At 51.8% G+C, this 16,859-nt stretch overlaps 2 long non-coding RNA genes across 2 annotated transcripts; both read left to right on the forward strand.

Annotated features, from left to right (window-relative positions):
• Positions 1-2,608: 2,608 nt before the first annotated feature.
• LOC116784948 lies at positions 2,609-3,424 on the forward strand. The gene is made up of 2 exons (XR_004356312.1): positions 2,609-2,683; positions 3,182-3,424. It is a non-coding gene; the product is annotated as an uncharacterized LOC116784948 (long non-coding RNA).
• A 2,932-nt stretch (positions 3,425-6,356) lies between these two features.
• LOC116784949 lies at positions 6,357-12,979 on the forward strand. The gene is made up of 4 exons (XR_004356313.1): positions 6,357-6,424; positions 10,718-10,807; positions 11,585-11,693; positions 12,737-12,979. It is a non-coding gene; the product is annotated as an uncharacterized LOC116784949 (long non-coding RNA).
• The last annotated feature ends 3,880 nt before the right edge of the window (positions 12,980-16,859 follow it).

Genomic DNA, 16,859 nt, shown 5'->3' on the forward strand with positions numbered 1-16,859 from the left:
AATACGTATTTGTGTCCGTCTCCATGTGCATATGGGAGCAACTGGTGACTTGGCTTTCCCTTCCAAGAATCACGGATTCATAGATTTCATCATCATGGCTAGGTTTCACAAACGAAGATTAAGGAAGGCTCTACCCACATTTACTCTTCATAGATTCATAGACACAGAAATGTTGGAAAAGCCCTCTATGATCACTGGGTCCAATCTCTCCCTCAGCACTGCCAAGCCCAACACTAACCCATGCCCCAAGTGCCGCATTTACACAGTGATGGTGATTCCACCACTGCCCTAGGCAGCCTGTTCCAGTGCTTGACCAGCCTTACTGCAAAGGAATTGTTCTTAATATACAGTCTAAACCTTCCCTGTCACATCTGCCATTGCTTTCCAGAAATGGAGAGTTTACTGAGGGACTTTCAGGTCACCCCTGCCTGCTGTGAACCTTCCTCCCCCTGTGCTCTCCTCTCCTGACACTGACCCTGAGCAGTCCCCACGAGCACCCTTCACCTCTGCAGAGCAAAGCTGTTCCCCAATCCCAGGAAGCTCTTGCCCACCCCATGTGTCACAGGACATGTTGCAGAAGGCTAAGGGTGACATTGCAACAGCCCCAGGAGGCCCCTCAGCCTCTGCCACTGCAGCAGGGAGAGACGAGGGGCAGCCCCAGCACCCCCACACTGATGGGGCACTGCCTGGTTGGCCAAAGGCAGTTGTGTCAGCAGCAATAAGGGCATGTCTCCCCCACCAGAAAGGGTATAAAACCAGGCTGTTTTAGGCAAAGTAGCATTCCCTGACCCCAAGGGCATCTGGAGCCAAGTGACTGCTGTTGGATTTGCTGCTGCCTGAACACCAAGACCTTCATCAGGTAGGTGACTGTAGGATCTCATTCTGGAAACCTCCCCATTCAGATTCTCAACTCAAAGCCCATCTGCACAGACTCACCTAAAGGACAAACAGCTGGAAGTATCCAGAGATGTCTGAGAAAGAGCATAAAAGCCTTCATAATTGTCGAAGAGCTGAAAACATGTGGGAGGTGAAACAAAGCTTTCCTAAGTAGAGGAAAGACTGGAAAGATGTCTTGATGCTGCAGGAGGGACCTGAGATTTTTTCTTGGGCAAATAGAGACTTTCCTTAGCAATGTAGGGAGATTCTTTTCCCACAGCAGTAGGGAGATTCCCTAGCATTTCAGGCTTTCAGTAACTCCAAAGGTTGATTTCTGTTTCCATTTCTGGCCACCAAGACACTTCCTTGCCCTCTGGCTCCTCCCTGGATCGGGGCTGCACGGGGCAGGGGTGGCAAGCGTGAGGCTGGGGAGTGTCCTTGATGGGATGCCTGGGAATGGTCTGAAGATGGGGATGGGCACTGCCAAGCCAAGCTGGGAGGACTTTCCTGAGCCCAGGGAAGCAGAGATGACCACTTGAGGTGTTTGGGGCATGGGTTTGATCCATGAAACCCAAGGCAGTAAAAGACATTTAGATCCGTAATTTTCAATGACATTTCTATCTCTGCTTTTCCCATATTTCACTGGCTGTTCTTTGTATTGAATTGGGAACAACTGGCCTCAAGTCTGTAATCTGTGCTGTTGAGAAGGTGTTTGGAAGACCATTGAGAAAACTAATGGAAGAGGATCAGCTCAGATAATGGATTTCCCAGAGACTGAGACATCATGAAAAGATCCCAGTTTTTGTAAGGTGGCACAGACATAAGAATTGTTCTTGAGAGAAAGGTAGAGGAAAGATCATGTGCTGTGCTTGGAGGCAGCCCTGCTGCAGTTTGGGGAACCCCAGTGCCCAGGCTTCTGCAGCCCCTGGGGTTCTCCATGTCCTCATTGCCTTGGTGTCCCCCTTTGCAGCCCTGCGAAGACGTGGGAGTGGTGGATCAGCCATGAAGATCCTTTACCTGCTCTTCCCCTTGCTCTTCCTGCTGGTCCAGGGTGCTGCAGGTGAGAGGGATAGTGGGGAGTTGGAGGAAGTGTGATCCTCCATCACTGGGGTTTTCTGTGTTGCTGGAAGTTACAACATTAGTGGGAGTGATGCAAATGTCTGGGGGCATTGATGAGAAAAGTGTTTCTCCAGGGATCTTCCAATAAGACACAGACTTGGAATGGATAGAGCCCCTGGAAATAGAAGCCTGGCTTGCACTGTGGGTCAGGAAGAAGGTTGGCTTCAGGCTTCAACCCTGCAAGGCAAGATCCCTGCAAGGGCTGGGCAAGGACTTTCCCTCAGAGGTCACACCAATCATGGAAGAGCCAGGACAGGCATGTGGGATAGGAGGAGTCCCCTGCTTTCCAGCTGTGCTGGGGCAGGCACTGTTGGGAATGCAGCTTGGCAGCCAGCAAGGCTCTTCCTCGACCTCATGCTGCTCCTTCCCACTCTCTGCTCTTGTGTGCACCAATTTAGTGGGAAAGAGTCCTTCTAGGTGAGACATGTTGCTCTTGAAGATGTGTCTGTGGGGAGGTTGGAGATGGGTCCATCTATTGGCCTGAAATGCATGAGGAGTGTCAGCCTTTCTGCAAACATGTACATCTCTCCCAGACTGTTGCTTTAATTGTTCTCTGTGTACCTTTCCCCATGGAAACAGGAAGTGTACATCTGTGTAGACATCAAAGGGGAATCTGTGTTTTTGGGAGATGCCCCTTCGGTACAAGACCCGCTGGGAGATGTACAGCACAAACCCTGTGCTGCAGACGGTAAGGACTGCATTGCAGGCCCTCTCATTTCCTTAGAAGGGTCCATTAGAAATTTCTTTCATGGCAATGCTTGTCAAAGAATATCCTCATTTATGACCGATGGGAGAGACCAAAGAAAGAAGGGAAAAGTTTTGGTACGTTTGGACTTGTCAGAAGGGGAGCTGCAGGAGCCGGTGCCTCCACCCTCTCCTCCAGTGCCAGGAGGTTCATTCAGGTTTGCAGAGGACTCCCCCAGTCACCAAAGAGAGAAGCATTTACTGTCCTTGGGCAGCACCCAGGACATGATCCAGCTTTTGCTGCATCTGCACAGCCCTGGAGTCAGGGCTGTCACCACTGAGATAACCCAGGTCCAAACTGTCTGCTCAAAGGACTGGACCCCCATGTGTGCTGAGCCTGAGTCTCCTGCCCCACAGACTGGATGGTCCTTGCAGGCAAGACGGGAGAGAGTGGGAGGAAAAGTTACAAGAGATAATGTGCTTGTCTGTTGTCTTCTTACAGTGTGCGGGGTTGAGACCCTGAAATGTCCCAGCAGGACGTCCCCCTCGCTTCTGGCTCCTGGAACCATCTCCTGAGGTCCTCTCCCCTCCCTGCCTCTGCCATGCCCAGCTGCTGGCACAGCAGCAGTGGCAGCTGCTCCTGCTGGGTGCTGCTGGGCTGGAGACATCTCGTCCCAGCCGTGGGCTCTGTGGGGCAGAGGCTGCTTTTCCCAGCTTGAATAAAGATGAGCAGTTTGGCATTGCAGGGCTGGGCCGTGTGTGCGTGTCCTTGGCATGGAGGCTGTGCTGTGCCTGCTGGCTGTGGGGGTGGCAAAGGTGGCTTGGTGTGAGGAGAAGCAGCTGGGGATGTTGGGGCTGACCGGTGTGTGTGTCCCTGGGGATGCTCGTGCCTGTCAGTGGAGTGGGGACACAGAGCCCGTCAGTGCCTGTTGGTGCAGGATGTTTGTTGTGGGAGTGATGGAGCTTCTCTGGAAATGCTCCCTTTGAGAAGTAGGACCTGTGTCCTGGTCCTGCCAGTCACAGGTGTCTCTTGTCCCTTACAACCACGGCACCACTAAATCATGTCCCCAGTTCCATATCTACGTCGTTATGAATGCTTCTAGGGATGGGGACTCCACAGTACCCTGGGCAGCTGTGCCAGTTCCTGACTGCACTTTTGGTGAAGAAATTGTTCTAATGCCTGAACTAAACCTCCCTGGTGTAACTGAGGCCATTTTCTCTGCTCCTGTCACTTGTTCCCTGGGAGAAGGGACCAATCTCAAAAAAGCTTCCACTGCCATTGCTTTCCAGAAATGGAGAGTTTACTGAGGGACTTTCAGACCATCCCTGTCTGCCATGACCTTTCCTCCCGCTGTGCTCTCCTCTCCTGACACTAACCCTGAGCAGTCACCACGAGCACCCTTCACCTCTGCAGAGCAAAGCTGTGCCCCCATCCCAGGCAGCTCCTGCCCAGCCCATGTGTCACAGGATGTGTTGCAGAAGGAAAAGGGTGACATTGCAACCGCCCCAGGAGGCCCCTCAGCCTCTGCCACTGCAGCAGGGAGGGACGAGGGGCAGCCCCAGCACCCCCACACTGATGGGGCACTGCCTGGTTGGCCAAGGGCAGTTGTGTCAGCAGCAATAAGGGCATGTCCCACCCACCAGGAGGAGTATAAAACCAGGGTGTTTTGGGCAAAGTAGCATTCCCTGACCCCAAGGGCATCTGGAGCCAAGTGATTGCGGTTGGATTTGCTGCTGCCTGAATACCAAGACCTTCATCAGGTAGGTTAACGTGGGGTCTCTTTCTGGAAACCTCCCTATTCAGGTTCTCAGCTCAAAGACCATCTTCACAGATTCACCTAAAGGACTGTGCTGGTTTAAAAGTTAACCAGCAGAGGAAACCAAGCCAACTCAAAGAGAGATTACAAGTCAGAATAACAATTTAATAAAATAATACAATAAGTATGACCACACAGACAAGCAACAGGCACTAACGCACAAAGCCCAAATGTACAACCCAGTACCCCGGGGCACAAACAAAGCGGTGCTACCTTGGCCCCCCCTTGAGTCCAAAGCAAAGGGAGAGGGGAAAAACCTGCTGGTGGGAGAGCTGCTGCAGTCCAGCCAAAAGTGGTAATTGTAGACCGGCCGAGGGTGGTGGTGAGCTGCAGTCTGGTTGAGAGCGATGAGCTGCAGTCCTCCTCTGGATCCCACGAGTGGTAAAAAGGTTCCGAAACTCCAGGTTTATATACTCTCCAGTTCAGGCAGGAATGTTCAGTCCTCCCCTCAGAGCGGGGAATTCCATAAAAGGGTGTTTAGTCCTTCCCTCAGAGCGGGGAATTCCATAAAAGGGTATGAGAGTGCTCATTCCATAAAAGGGTATGAGGGTGCTCAGGAACATTCCCCCCCCCACACCTCGCAGGCCTCTACTGACAACAGTTTCTGGGAAATGGCATGGAGGGCTATAGAATACACAGTTTGGGCTATACCCATTCAGTGATGAATCGGTCCCAGCTGTTCTAACCAGGACAAGAACAAACAGCTGGAAGTATCCAGGTGTGTTATTAGGTCATCAGAGTGGTCTGGGAAAGAGAATAAAAGCCTTCGTATGAGTCGAAGAGCCCAGAATATGTGGAAGGTGAAACTAAGCTTTTCTAAGTAGAGGAGAGACTGGAAATGTGCCTTGATACTTCAGGAGGGAGCTCAGAGCTTCTTTCTTGGGGAAGTAGGACTTTGCTTGGCAAAGTAAGGAAACATTTTTCCCTTTGCAGTAAAGTGCTTTCCCACCATTTCAGGCTTTCAGTAACTCCAAAGGTTGATTTCTGTTTCCATTTCTGCCATCGAAGGCAGTGGCCTCTCTCTGTCAGCAAAAGCAAACCTGAGGCTTTAGATTCCCTGAGTGGAATCAATACGTATTTGTGTCCGTCTCCATGTGCATATGGGAGCAACTGGTGACTTGGCTTTCCCTTCCAAGAATCACGGATTCATAGATTTCATCATCATGGCTAGGTTTCACAAACGAAGATTAAGGAAGGCTCTACCCACATTTACTCTTCATAGATTCATAGACACAGAAATGTTGGAAAAGCCCTCTATGATCACTGGGTCCAATCTCTCCCTCAGCACTGCCAAGCCCAACACTAACCCATGCCCCAAGTGCCGCATTTACACAGTGATGGTGATTCCACCACTGCCCTAGGCAGCCTGTTCCAGTGCTTGACCAGCCTTACTGCAAAGGAATTGTTCTTAATATACAGTCTAAACCTTCCCTGTCACATCTGCCATTGCTTTCCAGAAATGGAGAGTTTACTGAGGGACTTTCAGGTCACCCCTGCCTGCTGTGAACCTTCCTCCCCCTGTGCTCTCCTCTCCTGACACTGACCCTGAGCAGTCCCCACGAGCACCCTTCACCTCTGCAGAGCAAAGCTGTTCCCCAATCCCAGGAAGCTCTTGCCCACCCCATGTGTCACAGGACATGTTACAGAAGGCTAAGGGTGACATTGCAACAGCCCCAGGAGGCCCCTCAGCCTCTGCCACTGCAGCAGGGAGAGACGAGGGGCAGCCCCAGCACCCCCACACTGATGGGGCACTGCCTGGTTGGCCAAGGGCAGTTGTGTCAGCAGCAATAAGGGCATGTCCCACCCACCAGGAGGAGTATAAAACCAGGGTGTTTTGGGCAAAGTAGCATTCCCTGACCCCAAGGGCATCTGGAGCCAAGTGACTGCTGTTGGATTTGCTGCTGCCTGAACACCAAGACCTTCATCAGGTAGGTGACTGTAGGATCTCATTCTGGAAACCTCCCCATTCAGTTTCTCAACTCAAAGCCCATCTGCACAGACTCACCTAAAGGACAAACAGCTACAAGTATCCAGAGATGTCTGAGAAAGAGTATAAAAGCCTTCATAATTGTCGAAGAGCTGAAAACATGTGGGAGGTGAAACAAAGCTTTCCTAAGTAGAGGAAAGACTGGAAAGATGTCTTGATGCTGCAGGAGGGACCTGAGATTTTTTCTTGGGCAAATAGAGACTTTCTTTAGCAATGTAGGGCGATTCCTTTCCCACAGCAGTAGGGAGATTCCCTAGCATTTCAGGCTTTCAGTAACTCCAAAGGTTGATTTCTGTTTCCATTTCTGGCCACCAAGACACTTCCTTGCCCTCTGGCTCCTCCCTGGATCGGGGCTGCACGGGGCAGGGGTGGCAAATGTGAGGCTGGGGAGTGTCCTTGATGGGAAGCCTGGGAATGGTCTGAAGATGGGGATGGGCACTGCCAAGCCAAGCTGGGAAGACTTTCCTGAGCCCAGGGAAGCAGAGATGACCACTTGAGGTGTTTGGGGCACGAGTTTGATCCATGAAACCCAAGGCAGTAAAAGACATTTAGATCCGTAATTTTCAATGACAATTTTATCTCTGCTTTTCCCATATTTCGCTGGCTGTTCTTTGCATTGAATTGGGAACAACTGGCCTCAAGTCTGCAATCTGTGCTGTTGAGAAGGTGTTTGGAAGACCATTGAGAAAACTAATGGAAGAGGATCAGCTCAGATAATGGATTTCCCAGAGACTGAGACATCATGAAAAGATCCCAGTTTTTGTAAGGTGGCACAGACATAAGAATTGTTCTTGAGAGAAAGGTAGAGGAAAGATCATGTGCTGTGTTTGGAGGCAGCCCTGCTGCAGTTTGGGGAACCTCAGTGCTCAGGCTTCTGCACTCCCTGGGGTTCTCCATGTCCTCATTGCCTTGGTGTCCCCCTTTGCAGCCCTGTGAAGACGTGGGAGTGGTGGATCAGCCATGAAGATCCTGTACCTGCTCTTCCCCTTGCTCCTCCTGCTGGTCCAGGGTGCTGCAGGTGAGAGGGATAGCGGGGAGTTGGAGGAAGTGTGATCCTCCATCATTGGGGTTTTCTGTGTCGCTGGAAGTAACAACATTAGTGGGAGTGATGCAAATGTCTGGGGGCATTGATGAGAAAAGTGTTTCTCCAGGGATCTTCCAATAAGACACAGACTTGGAATGGATAGAGCCCCTGGAAATAGAAGCCTGGCTTGCACTGTGGGTCAGGAAGAAGGTTGGCTTCAGGCTTCAACCCTGCAAGGCAAGATCTTGCAAGGGCTGGGCAAGGACTTTCCCTCAGAGGTCACACCAATCATGGCACAGCCAGGACAGGCATGTGGGATGGGAGGAGTCCCCTGCTTTCCAGCTGTGCTGGGGCAGGCACTGTTGGGAATGTAGCTGGGGAACCAGCAAGGCTCTTCCTCGACCTCATGCTGCTCCTTCCCACTCTCTGCTCTTGTGTGCCCCAATTTAGGGGGAAAGAGTCCTTCTAGGTGAGACATGTTGTTCTTGAAGATGTGTCTGTGGGGAGGTTGGAGATGGGTCCATCTGTTGGTCTGAAATGCATGGGGAGTGTCAGTCGTTCTGCAAACATGTACATCTCTCCCAGGCTGTTGCTTTAATTGTTCTCTGTGTACCTTTCCCCATGGAAACAGGAAGTGTACATCTGTGTAGACATCAAAGGGGAATCTGTGTTTTTGGGAGATGCCCCCTGGGTACAAGACCCGTTGGGAGATGTACAGCACAAACCCTGTGCTGCAGACGGTAAGGACTGCATTGCAGGCCCTCTCATTTCCTTAGAAGGGTCCATTAGAAATTTCTTTCATGGCAATGCTTGTCAAAGAATATCCTCATTTATGACCGATGGGAGAGACCCAAGAAAGAAGGGAAAAGTTTTGGTAGGTTTGGACTTGTCAGAAGGGGAGCTGTAGGAACCAGTGCCTCCACACTCTCCTCCAGTGCCAGGAGGCTCGTTCAGGTTTGCAGAGGACTCCCCCAGTCACCAAAGAGAGAAGCATTTACTGTCCTTGAGCAGCACCCGGGACATGATCCAGCTTTTGCTGCATCTGCACAGCCCTGGAGTCAGGGCTGTCACCACTGAGATAACCCAGGTCCAAATTGTCTGCACAAAGGACTGGGCCCCCTGTGTGCTGAGCCTGAGTCTCCTGCCCCACAGACTGGATGGTCCTTGCAGGCAAGACGGGAGAGAGTGGGAGGAAAAGTTACAAGAGATAATGTGCTTGTCTGCTGTCTTCTTACAGTGTGCGGGGTTGAAACCCTGAAATGTCCAAGCAGGACGTCCCCCTCGCTTCTGGCTCCTGGAACCATCTCCTGAGGTCCTCTCCCCTCCCTGCCTCTGCCATGCCCAGCTGCTGGCACAGCAGCAGTGGCAGCTGCTCCTGCTGGGTGCTGCTGGGCTGGAGACATCTCATCCCAGCCGTGGGCTCTGTGGGGCAGAGGCTGCTTTTCCCAGCTTGAATAAAGATGAGCAGTTTGGCATTGCAGGGCTGGGCCGTGTGTGCGTGTCCTTGGCATGGAGGCTGTGCTGTGCCTGCTGGCTGTGGGGGTGGCAAAGGTGGCTTGGTGTGAGGAGAAGCAGCTGGGGATGTTGGGGCTGCCCAGTGTGTGTGTCCCTGGGGATGCTCGTGCCTGGCAGTGGAGTGGGGACACAGAGCCTGTCAGTGCCTGTTGGTGCAGGATGTTTGTTGTGGGAGTGATGGAGCTTCTCTGGAAATGCTCCCTTTGAGAAGTAGGACCTGTGTCCTGGTCCTGCCAGTCACAGGTGTCCCTTGTCACTGACAAGCACAGTATGACTAAACCATGTCCCCAGTTCCATATCTACGTGGTTTTGAATCCCCCAGGGATGGGGAGTCCACAGTACCCTGGGCAGCTGTGCCAGTTCCTGACCACACTTTTGGTGAAGAAATTGTTCTAATGCCTGAACTAAACCTCCCTGGTGTAATTGAGGCCATTTTCTCTAGTCCTGTCACTTGTTCCCTGGGAGAAGAGACCAATCTCAAAAAAGCTTCCACTGCCATTGCTTTCCAGAAATGGAGAGTTTACTGAGGGACTTTCAGACCATCCCTGTCTGCCACGACCTTTCCTCCCCCTGTGCTCTCCTCTCCTGACACTAACCCTGAGCAGTCACCACAAGCACCCTTCACCTCTGCAGAGCAAAGCTGTGCCCCAATCCCAGACAGCTCCTGCTCAGCCCATGTGTCACAGGATGTGTTGCAGAAGGAAAAGGGTGACATTGCAACAGCCCCAGGAGGCAACTCAGCCTCTGCCACTGCAGCAGGGAGGGACGAGGGGCAGCCCCAGCACCCCCACACTGATGGGGCACTGCCTGGTTGGCCAAGGGCAGTTGTGTCAGCAGCAATAAGGGCATGTCCCACCCACCAGGAGGGGTATAAAACCAGGCTGTTTTGGACAAAGTAGCATTCCCTGACCCCAAGGGTATCTGGAGCCAAGTGATTCCTGTTGAGTTCAGTGCTGCCTGAATACCAGGACCTTCATCAGGTAGGTTAACGTGGGGTCTCTTTCTGGAAAGCTGGCCATTCAGATTCTCAACTCAAAGCCCATCTGCACAGACTCACCTAAAGGACAAACAGCTGGAAGTATCCAGGTGTGTTATTAGGTCATCAGAGTGGTCTGGGAAAGAGAATAAAAGCCTTCGTATGAGTCTAAGAGCCCAGAATATGTGGAAGGTGAAACTAAGCTTTTCTAAGTAGAGGAGAGACTGGAAATGTGCCTTGATGCTGCAGGAGGGAGCTCAGAGCTTCTTTCTTGGGGAAGTAGGACTTTGCTTGGCAAAGTAAGGAAACATTTTTCCCTTTGCAGTAAAGTGCTTTCCCACCATTTCAGGCTTTCAGTAACTCCAGAGGTTGATTTCTGTTTCCATTTCTGGGCACTGAGACACTTTCCTGTCCTCTGGTTCATCCCTGGATCGGGGCTGCACGGGGCAGGGGTGGCAAGTGTGGGGCTCGAGAGTGTCTTTGATGGGAATCCTGGGACTGCTCTGGAGCTGGGGATGGGCACGGCTGAGGCGAGCTGGGAGGACTTTCCTGATCGCAGCAAAGAAGAAGTGATTGGGTAGAGTGTTTGGGGTATGGGTTTGATCCATGAAGCCTAAGGGAGTAAAAGATCTTTAGTTCTATAGGGAAAGTCTGTGGAAGATCATAGAAAAAATCATTGGGAAAGGATCATCCTCACTGCCTTGGTGTCCCCTCTGCAGCCCTGTAAAGAGCCCGGAGAGGTGGATCAGCCATGAAGATCCTGTACCTGCTCTTCCCCTTGCTCCTCCTGTTAGTCCAGAATGTTGAAGGTGAGAGGGGAAGAGGAGAGGTGGGGAAACGTGATCCTCCATCACTGTGGTTTTCCATGTCCCACCAAGTGACCATGTTAGTTGGAGGGATGCAAAGGTTAGTGGGGCTTGAGATGTTATTTGAGTAACCATCCAATAGCACACAGATTTGGGAGGGAGAGAATCCTTAAAGGTAGAAGCCTGGCTTCTCCTGTGCATCAGGACACAGTTTGATTTCAGGCTTCAACTCTGCACCCAGATGTTCCTTTTTCAGTGTCTCTTGCCCTGTAGAGGGATGGGAGAGCCCCAGGACTGTTTGGATTGCTGGGTTGCCTGGGGCACAAAGTTGTCCCTTCTCATCTAGTCCTGCATCAGCTGAGTGTCCCAAAACCTCATTACCCCAAGGCAAGATCCCTGTGAGGGCTGAACAAGGACTTTCCCTCAGAGGTCACACCAATCATGGCACAGCCAGGACAGGCATGTGGGATGGGAGGAGTCCCCTGCTTTCCAGCTGTGCTGGGGCAGGCAGTGTTGGGAATGCAGCTGGGCAGCCAGCAAGACTTTTCCTCAACCTCATACTGCTCCTTCCCACTCTCTGCTCTTGTGTGCAAAATTTAGGGGGAAAGAGTCCTTCTAGGTGAGACATATTGTTCTTGAAGCTGTGTCTGTGGGGGTTTTGAGCTGAGGCCATCTACTGGCCTGAGATGCATGGGGAGTGTCAGCCTTTCTGCAAACCTACACAGCTCTCCCAGACTGTTGCTTTAATTGTTCTGTGTGTGTCTTTCCCTGTGGTAACAGGATTTAAAAATGCATGCCAGCGACTAGGGGGATACTGCACCTTTTGGAAGTGCAAGTCCGGTACAAACTTTATGGGACACTGTTCAGCATTCACCATTTGCTGTGGACGGTAAGGTCTGGATTCCTGGGTGAGGAAAGTTTCCTTCTTTCTCCATAAGAATAACTGTTAAAGCTTTTTTTCTCACCAATGCCTCATAGATACTCTCCTGCCTTTATGACTTGTGACAGATGCCCAAGAATGAAGGCAAAAGCCCTGGTGGGTTTGGCCCTGCCCTGAGAGGGGCTGCAGGAGCCCCAGGTCAGGCAGCACCTCCCCATTGTCCCACAGTGCCAGGAGGGTCCTTCAGGCTGGGCAGAGGACTCACCCAAGGCACCAAGGAGTGAAACATTTACTGTCCTTGGGCAGCATCTGTTAACGGAAACATCCTTTCTAACCCTCCAGGAGCCAACTCTGGCAGCCACACTCACACCACTGAGCTGGGACCAGAACCCCTTTGCAGTGAGTGGCCCCAGTGAGCCCACGGATGCCCAGCTTGACTCCCTGCACACCCCACACCCACACAGGCAGACAAGATTCATTCCCAGTTCAACCCCAGGTTTCCCAGAGCAAAGTCTCAGATGTCTGGATCCTCCTTGCAATAATTTAATCAGGATGTAACAACGGAGGAACAGCTCGAGCTGGTGCCTCTGAAGCTGTGAACCCAACAAAGGAAATACTGTGTTTTACACCATCAGAGTCTAAGTGAGTCAGATTCTGGGGTCAATAGCTCCTACCATGTCACTGAGTGTCCTGACACCTGCCTGTGCCAGAGGTCCCTGGTCCCTTTGTTAAGCAAAAGATGGGCAGTTCATGGCGTCTTGCCTGTGGCTCCCACCATCCAGAGTTCAATTTATAGCTGAACCCTCAGTTCCCCGCACTGAATATGTTCCTGAACAGACTGAGAACATGATCCAGGTTTTGCTGCATCTGCACAGACTGGGAGTCAGGGATGCCAGCACTAAGATAACCCAGGTCCAAACTGTCTGCACAATGGACCTTCACTGAGCCTGAGTCTCCCACACCACAGACTGGATGGTCCTTGCAGGCGAGGCGGGAGAGAGTGGGAGGAAAAATGACAAGAGATAATGTGCTTGTCTGCTTTCTGCTTACAGTCTGCGGGGTTGAGACCCTGAAATGTCCAAGCAGGACGTCCCCCTTGCTTCTGGCTCCTGGAATCACCTCCTGATGTCCTCTCCCCTCCCTGCCTCTGCCATGCCCAGCTGCTGGGACAGCAGCAGTGGCAGCTGCTCCTGCTGGGTGCTGCTGGGCTGGAGACATCTCGTCCCAGCCGTGGGCTCTGTGGGGCAGAGGCTGCTTTTCCCAGCTTGAATAAAGATGAGCAGTTTGGCATTGCAGGGCTGGGCCGTGTGTGCGTGTCCTTGGCATAGAGGCTGTGCTGTGCCTGCTGGCTGTGGGGGTGGCAAAGGTGTCTTGGTGTGAGGAGAAGCAGCTGGGGATGTTGGAGCTGACCAGTGTGTGTGTCCCTGGGGATGCTCGTGCCTGGCAGTGGAGTGGGGACACAGAGCCTGTCAGTGCCTGTTGGTGCAGGGTGTTTGTTGTGGGAGTGATGGAGTTGCTCTGCAGATGCTCTCCCTGGGAATTGGGACCTGTGTCCTGGTCCTGCCAGTCACAGGTGTCCCTTGTCCCTGACGACCACAGCCTTGTGTGCAGAGCTGTGCTGGGTGGTGTATCCCTTGGGTGGGCATGGCCATGGTTGCCCACACAACATGTCCCTGATGCTGCTCCTTGTCCTGTTCCACTGTGCTCATCCCTCCTTCCTGTGGGCAGTGCAGGAGCTCTGCTGCTCCACACCCCGTTCTACCAGGCAAGAGGAGGGGGAAGGCATCAACCTCCTCGTCTCAGTGACTGTGGAATGTCTCCAACTGACCCTGGCCTGGAAATGTTCAAATTTGTTTAGCCACAGACCATAAACAGGTTGTATTCTCCTCTCTTCCCAACTGCAACCAGTCTGGCATGGCAATGCCACATGCCACATGCCATCAAAGGCAGTGGCCTCTCTCTGTCGGCAAAAGCAAACATGAGGCTTTAGATTTACTGAGTGGAATCAATACATGTTTGTGTCCATGTCCATGTGCATATGGGAGCAACTGGTGACTTGGCTACTTCAGTAAAAGCTTTCCCTTCCAAAAACCATGGATTCCTAGATCTAGAAATGTTGGAAAAGCCCTCTATGATCACTGGGTCCAATCTCTCCCCCAGCACTGCCAAACCCAACACTAACCCATGCCCCAAGTGCCGTATTTACACAGTGATGGTGATTCCACCACTGCCCTAGGCAGCCTGTTCCAGTGCTTGACCAGCCTTACTGCAAAGGAATTGTTCTTAATATACAGTCTAAACCTTCCCTGGTACATCTTGCAGTCATTTGCTCTGGTTCTGTCAATTGTTACCTGGGAGAAGAGACTGAAACAAAACAGATTCCACTGCCATTGCTTTCCAGAAATGGAGAGTTTACTGAGGGACTTTCAGGTCACCCCTGCCTGCTGTGAACCTTCCTCCCCCTGTGCTCTCCTCTCCTGTCACTGACATTGAGCAATCATCACAAGCACAATTCACCTCTGCAGAGCAAAGCTGTGCCCCAATCCCAGGAGGCTCTTGCCCACCCCATGTGCACAGGACATGTTGCAGAAGGCTAAGGGTGACATTGCAACAGCCCCAGGAGGCCCCTCAGCCTCTGCCACTGCAGCAGGGAGGGACGAGGGGCAGCCCCAGCACCCCCACACTGATGGGGCACTGCCTGGTTGGCCAAGGGCAGTTGTGTCAGCAGCAATAAGGGCATGTCCAACCCACCAGGAGGAGTATAAAACCAGGGTGTTTTGGGCAAAGTAGCATTCCCTGACCTCAAGGGCATCTGGATACAAGCTATTCCTATTGAGTTTTGCTGCTGTCTGAACAGCAAGACCTTCATCAGGTAGGCGACTGGGGTCTCTTTCTGGAAAGCTGCCCATTCAGATTCTCAGCTCAGAGCCCATCTGCACAGACTCATCTAAAGGACAAACAATTTGATGTCTCCAGGTGTGCTCTTAGGGCTTCAGAGATGTCTGGGAAAGAGCATAAAATCTTTTTTATGAATCTGCGGGAGGTGAAACTAAGCTTTTTTAAGGAGATGAGAGACTGGAAAGGTTCCTGGATACTGCAGGAGACCTGAGATTCTTTCTTGGGCAAATAGAGACTTCCTTTAGCAATGTAGGGAGATTCTTTTCCCACAGCAGTAGAGAGATTTCCTATCATTTCAGGCTTTCAGTAACTCTAAAGGTTGATTTCTGTTTCCATTTCTGGCCACCAAGACACTTTCCTTTCCTCTGGCTCCTCCCTGGATCGGGGCTGCACGGGGCAGGGGTGGCAAGTGTGAGGCTGGGGAGTGTCCTTGATGGGAAGCCTGGGAATGGTCTGAAGATGGGGATGGGCACTGCCAAGCCAAGCTGGGAGGACTTTCCTGAGCCCAGGGAAGCAGAGATGACCACTTGAGGTGTTTGGGACACGGGTTTGATCCATGAAACCCAAGGCAGTAAAAGACATTTAGATCCGTAATTTTCAATGACAATTTTATCTCTGCATTTCCCGTATTTCACTGGTTGTTCTTTGCATTGAAGTGGGAACAACTGGCCCCATGTCTGCAATCTGTGCTGTTGGGAAGGTGTTTGGAAGACCATTGAGAAAACTAATGGAAGAGGATCAGCTCAGATAATGGATTTCCCAGAGACTGAGACATCATGAAAAGATCCCAGTTTTTGTAAGGTGGCACAGACATAAGAATTGTTCTTGAGAGAAAGGTAGAGGAAAGATCATGTGCTGTGCTTGGAGGCAGCCCTGCTGCAGTTTGGGGAACCCCAGTGCCCAGGCTTCTGCACTCCCTGGGGTTCTCCATGTCCTCATTGCCTTGGTGTCCCCTTTGCAGACCTGGGAGTGGTGGATCAGCCATGAAGATCCTGTACCTGCTCTTCCCCTTGCTCCTCCTGCTGGTCCAGGGTGCTGCAGGTGAGAGGGATAGCGAGGAGTTGGAGGAAGTGTGATCCTCCATCACTGGGGTTTTCTGTGTCGCTGGAAGTTACAACATTAGTGGGAGTGATGCAAATGTCTGGGGGCATTGATGAGAAAAGTGTTTCTCCAGGGATCTTTCCTTAGGACATAGACTTGGAATGGAAATAGAAGCCTGGCTTGCACTGTGGGTCAGGAAGAAGGTTGGCTTCAGGCTTCAACCCTGCAAGGCAAGATCCCTGCAAGGGCTGGGCAAGGACTTTCCCTCAGAGGTCACACCAGTCATGGCACAGCCAGAACAGGCATGTGGGATGGGAGGAGTCCCCTGCTTTCCAGCTGTGCTGGGGCAGGCAGTGTTGGGAATGCAGCTGGGCAGCCAGCAAGGCTCTTCCTCAACCTCACGCTGGTCCTTCCCACTCTCTGCTCTTGTGTGCACCAATTTAGGGGGAAAGAGTCCTTCTAGGTGAGACATGTTGCTCTTGAAGATGTGTCTGTGGGGAGGTTGGAGATGGGTCCATCTATTGGCCTGAAATGCAGGAGGAGTGTCAGCCTTTCTGCAAACATGTACATCTCTCCCAGACTGTTGCTTTAATTGTTCTCTGTGTACCTTTCCCCATGGAAACAGGAAGTGAACTTCAATGCAGACAGCGAAGGGGATTCTGTGTTTTTGGGAGATGCATCCTACCTGCAAGGCCCATTGGGAGATGTACAGCACAAACTGTGTGCTGCAGAGGGTAAGGACTGTATTCCTGGCCCTCACATTTCCCTAGAAAAGACCTTTAGAAATTTCTTTCATGGCAATGCTTGTCAAAGAATATCCTTGTTCATGACCTATGGGAGAGACCCAAGAAAGAAGGGAAAAGTTTTGGTAGGTTTGGACTTGTCAGAAGGGGAGCTGCAGGAACCAGTGCCTCCACCCTCTCCTCCAGTGCCAGGAGGCTCCTTCAGATTTGCAGAGGACTCACCCAAGACACCAAAGAGAGAAGCATTTACTGTCCTTGGGCAGCACGCAGGACATGATCCACCTTTTGCTGCATCTGCACAGACTGGGAGTCAGGGTTGTCACCACTGAGATAACCCAGGTCCAAACTGTCTGCACAAAGGACTGGGCCCCCTGTGTGCTGAGCCTGAGTCTCCTGCACCACAGACTGGATGGTCCTTGCAGGCGAAGTGGGAGGGAATGGGAAAAAAAGTTACAATAAAGAATGTGCTTCTCTGCTTTCTTCTTACAGTGTC

The sequence above is a fragment of the Chiroxiphia lanceolata genome, chromosome 3, assembly GCF_009829145.1.
Source record: "Chiroxiphia lanceolata isolate bChiLan1 chromosome 3, bChiLan1.pri, whole genome shotgun sequence".
NCBI lineage: Eukaryota > Metazoa > Chordata > Aves > Passeriformes > Pipridae > Chiroxiphia > Chiroxiphia lanceolata.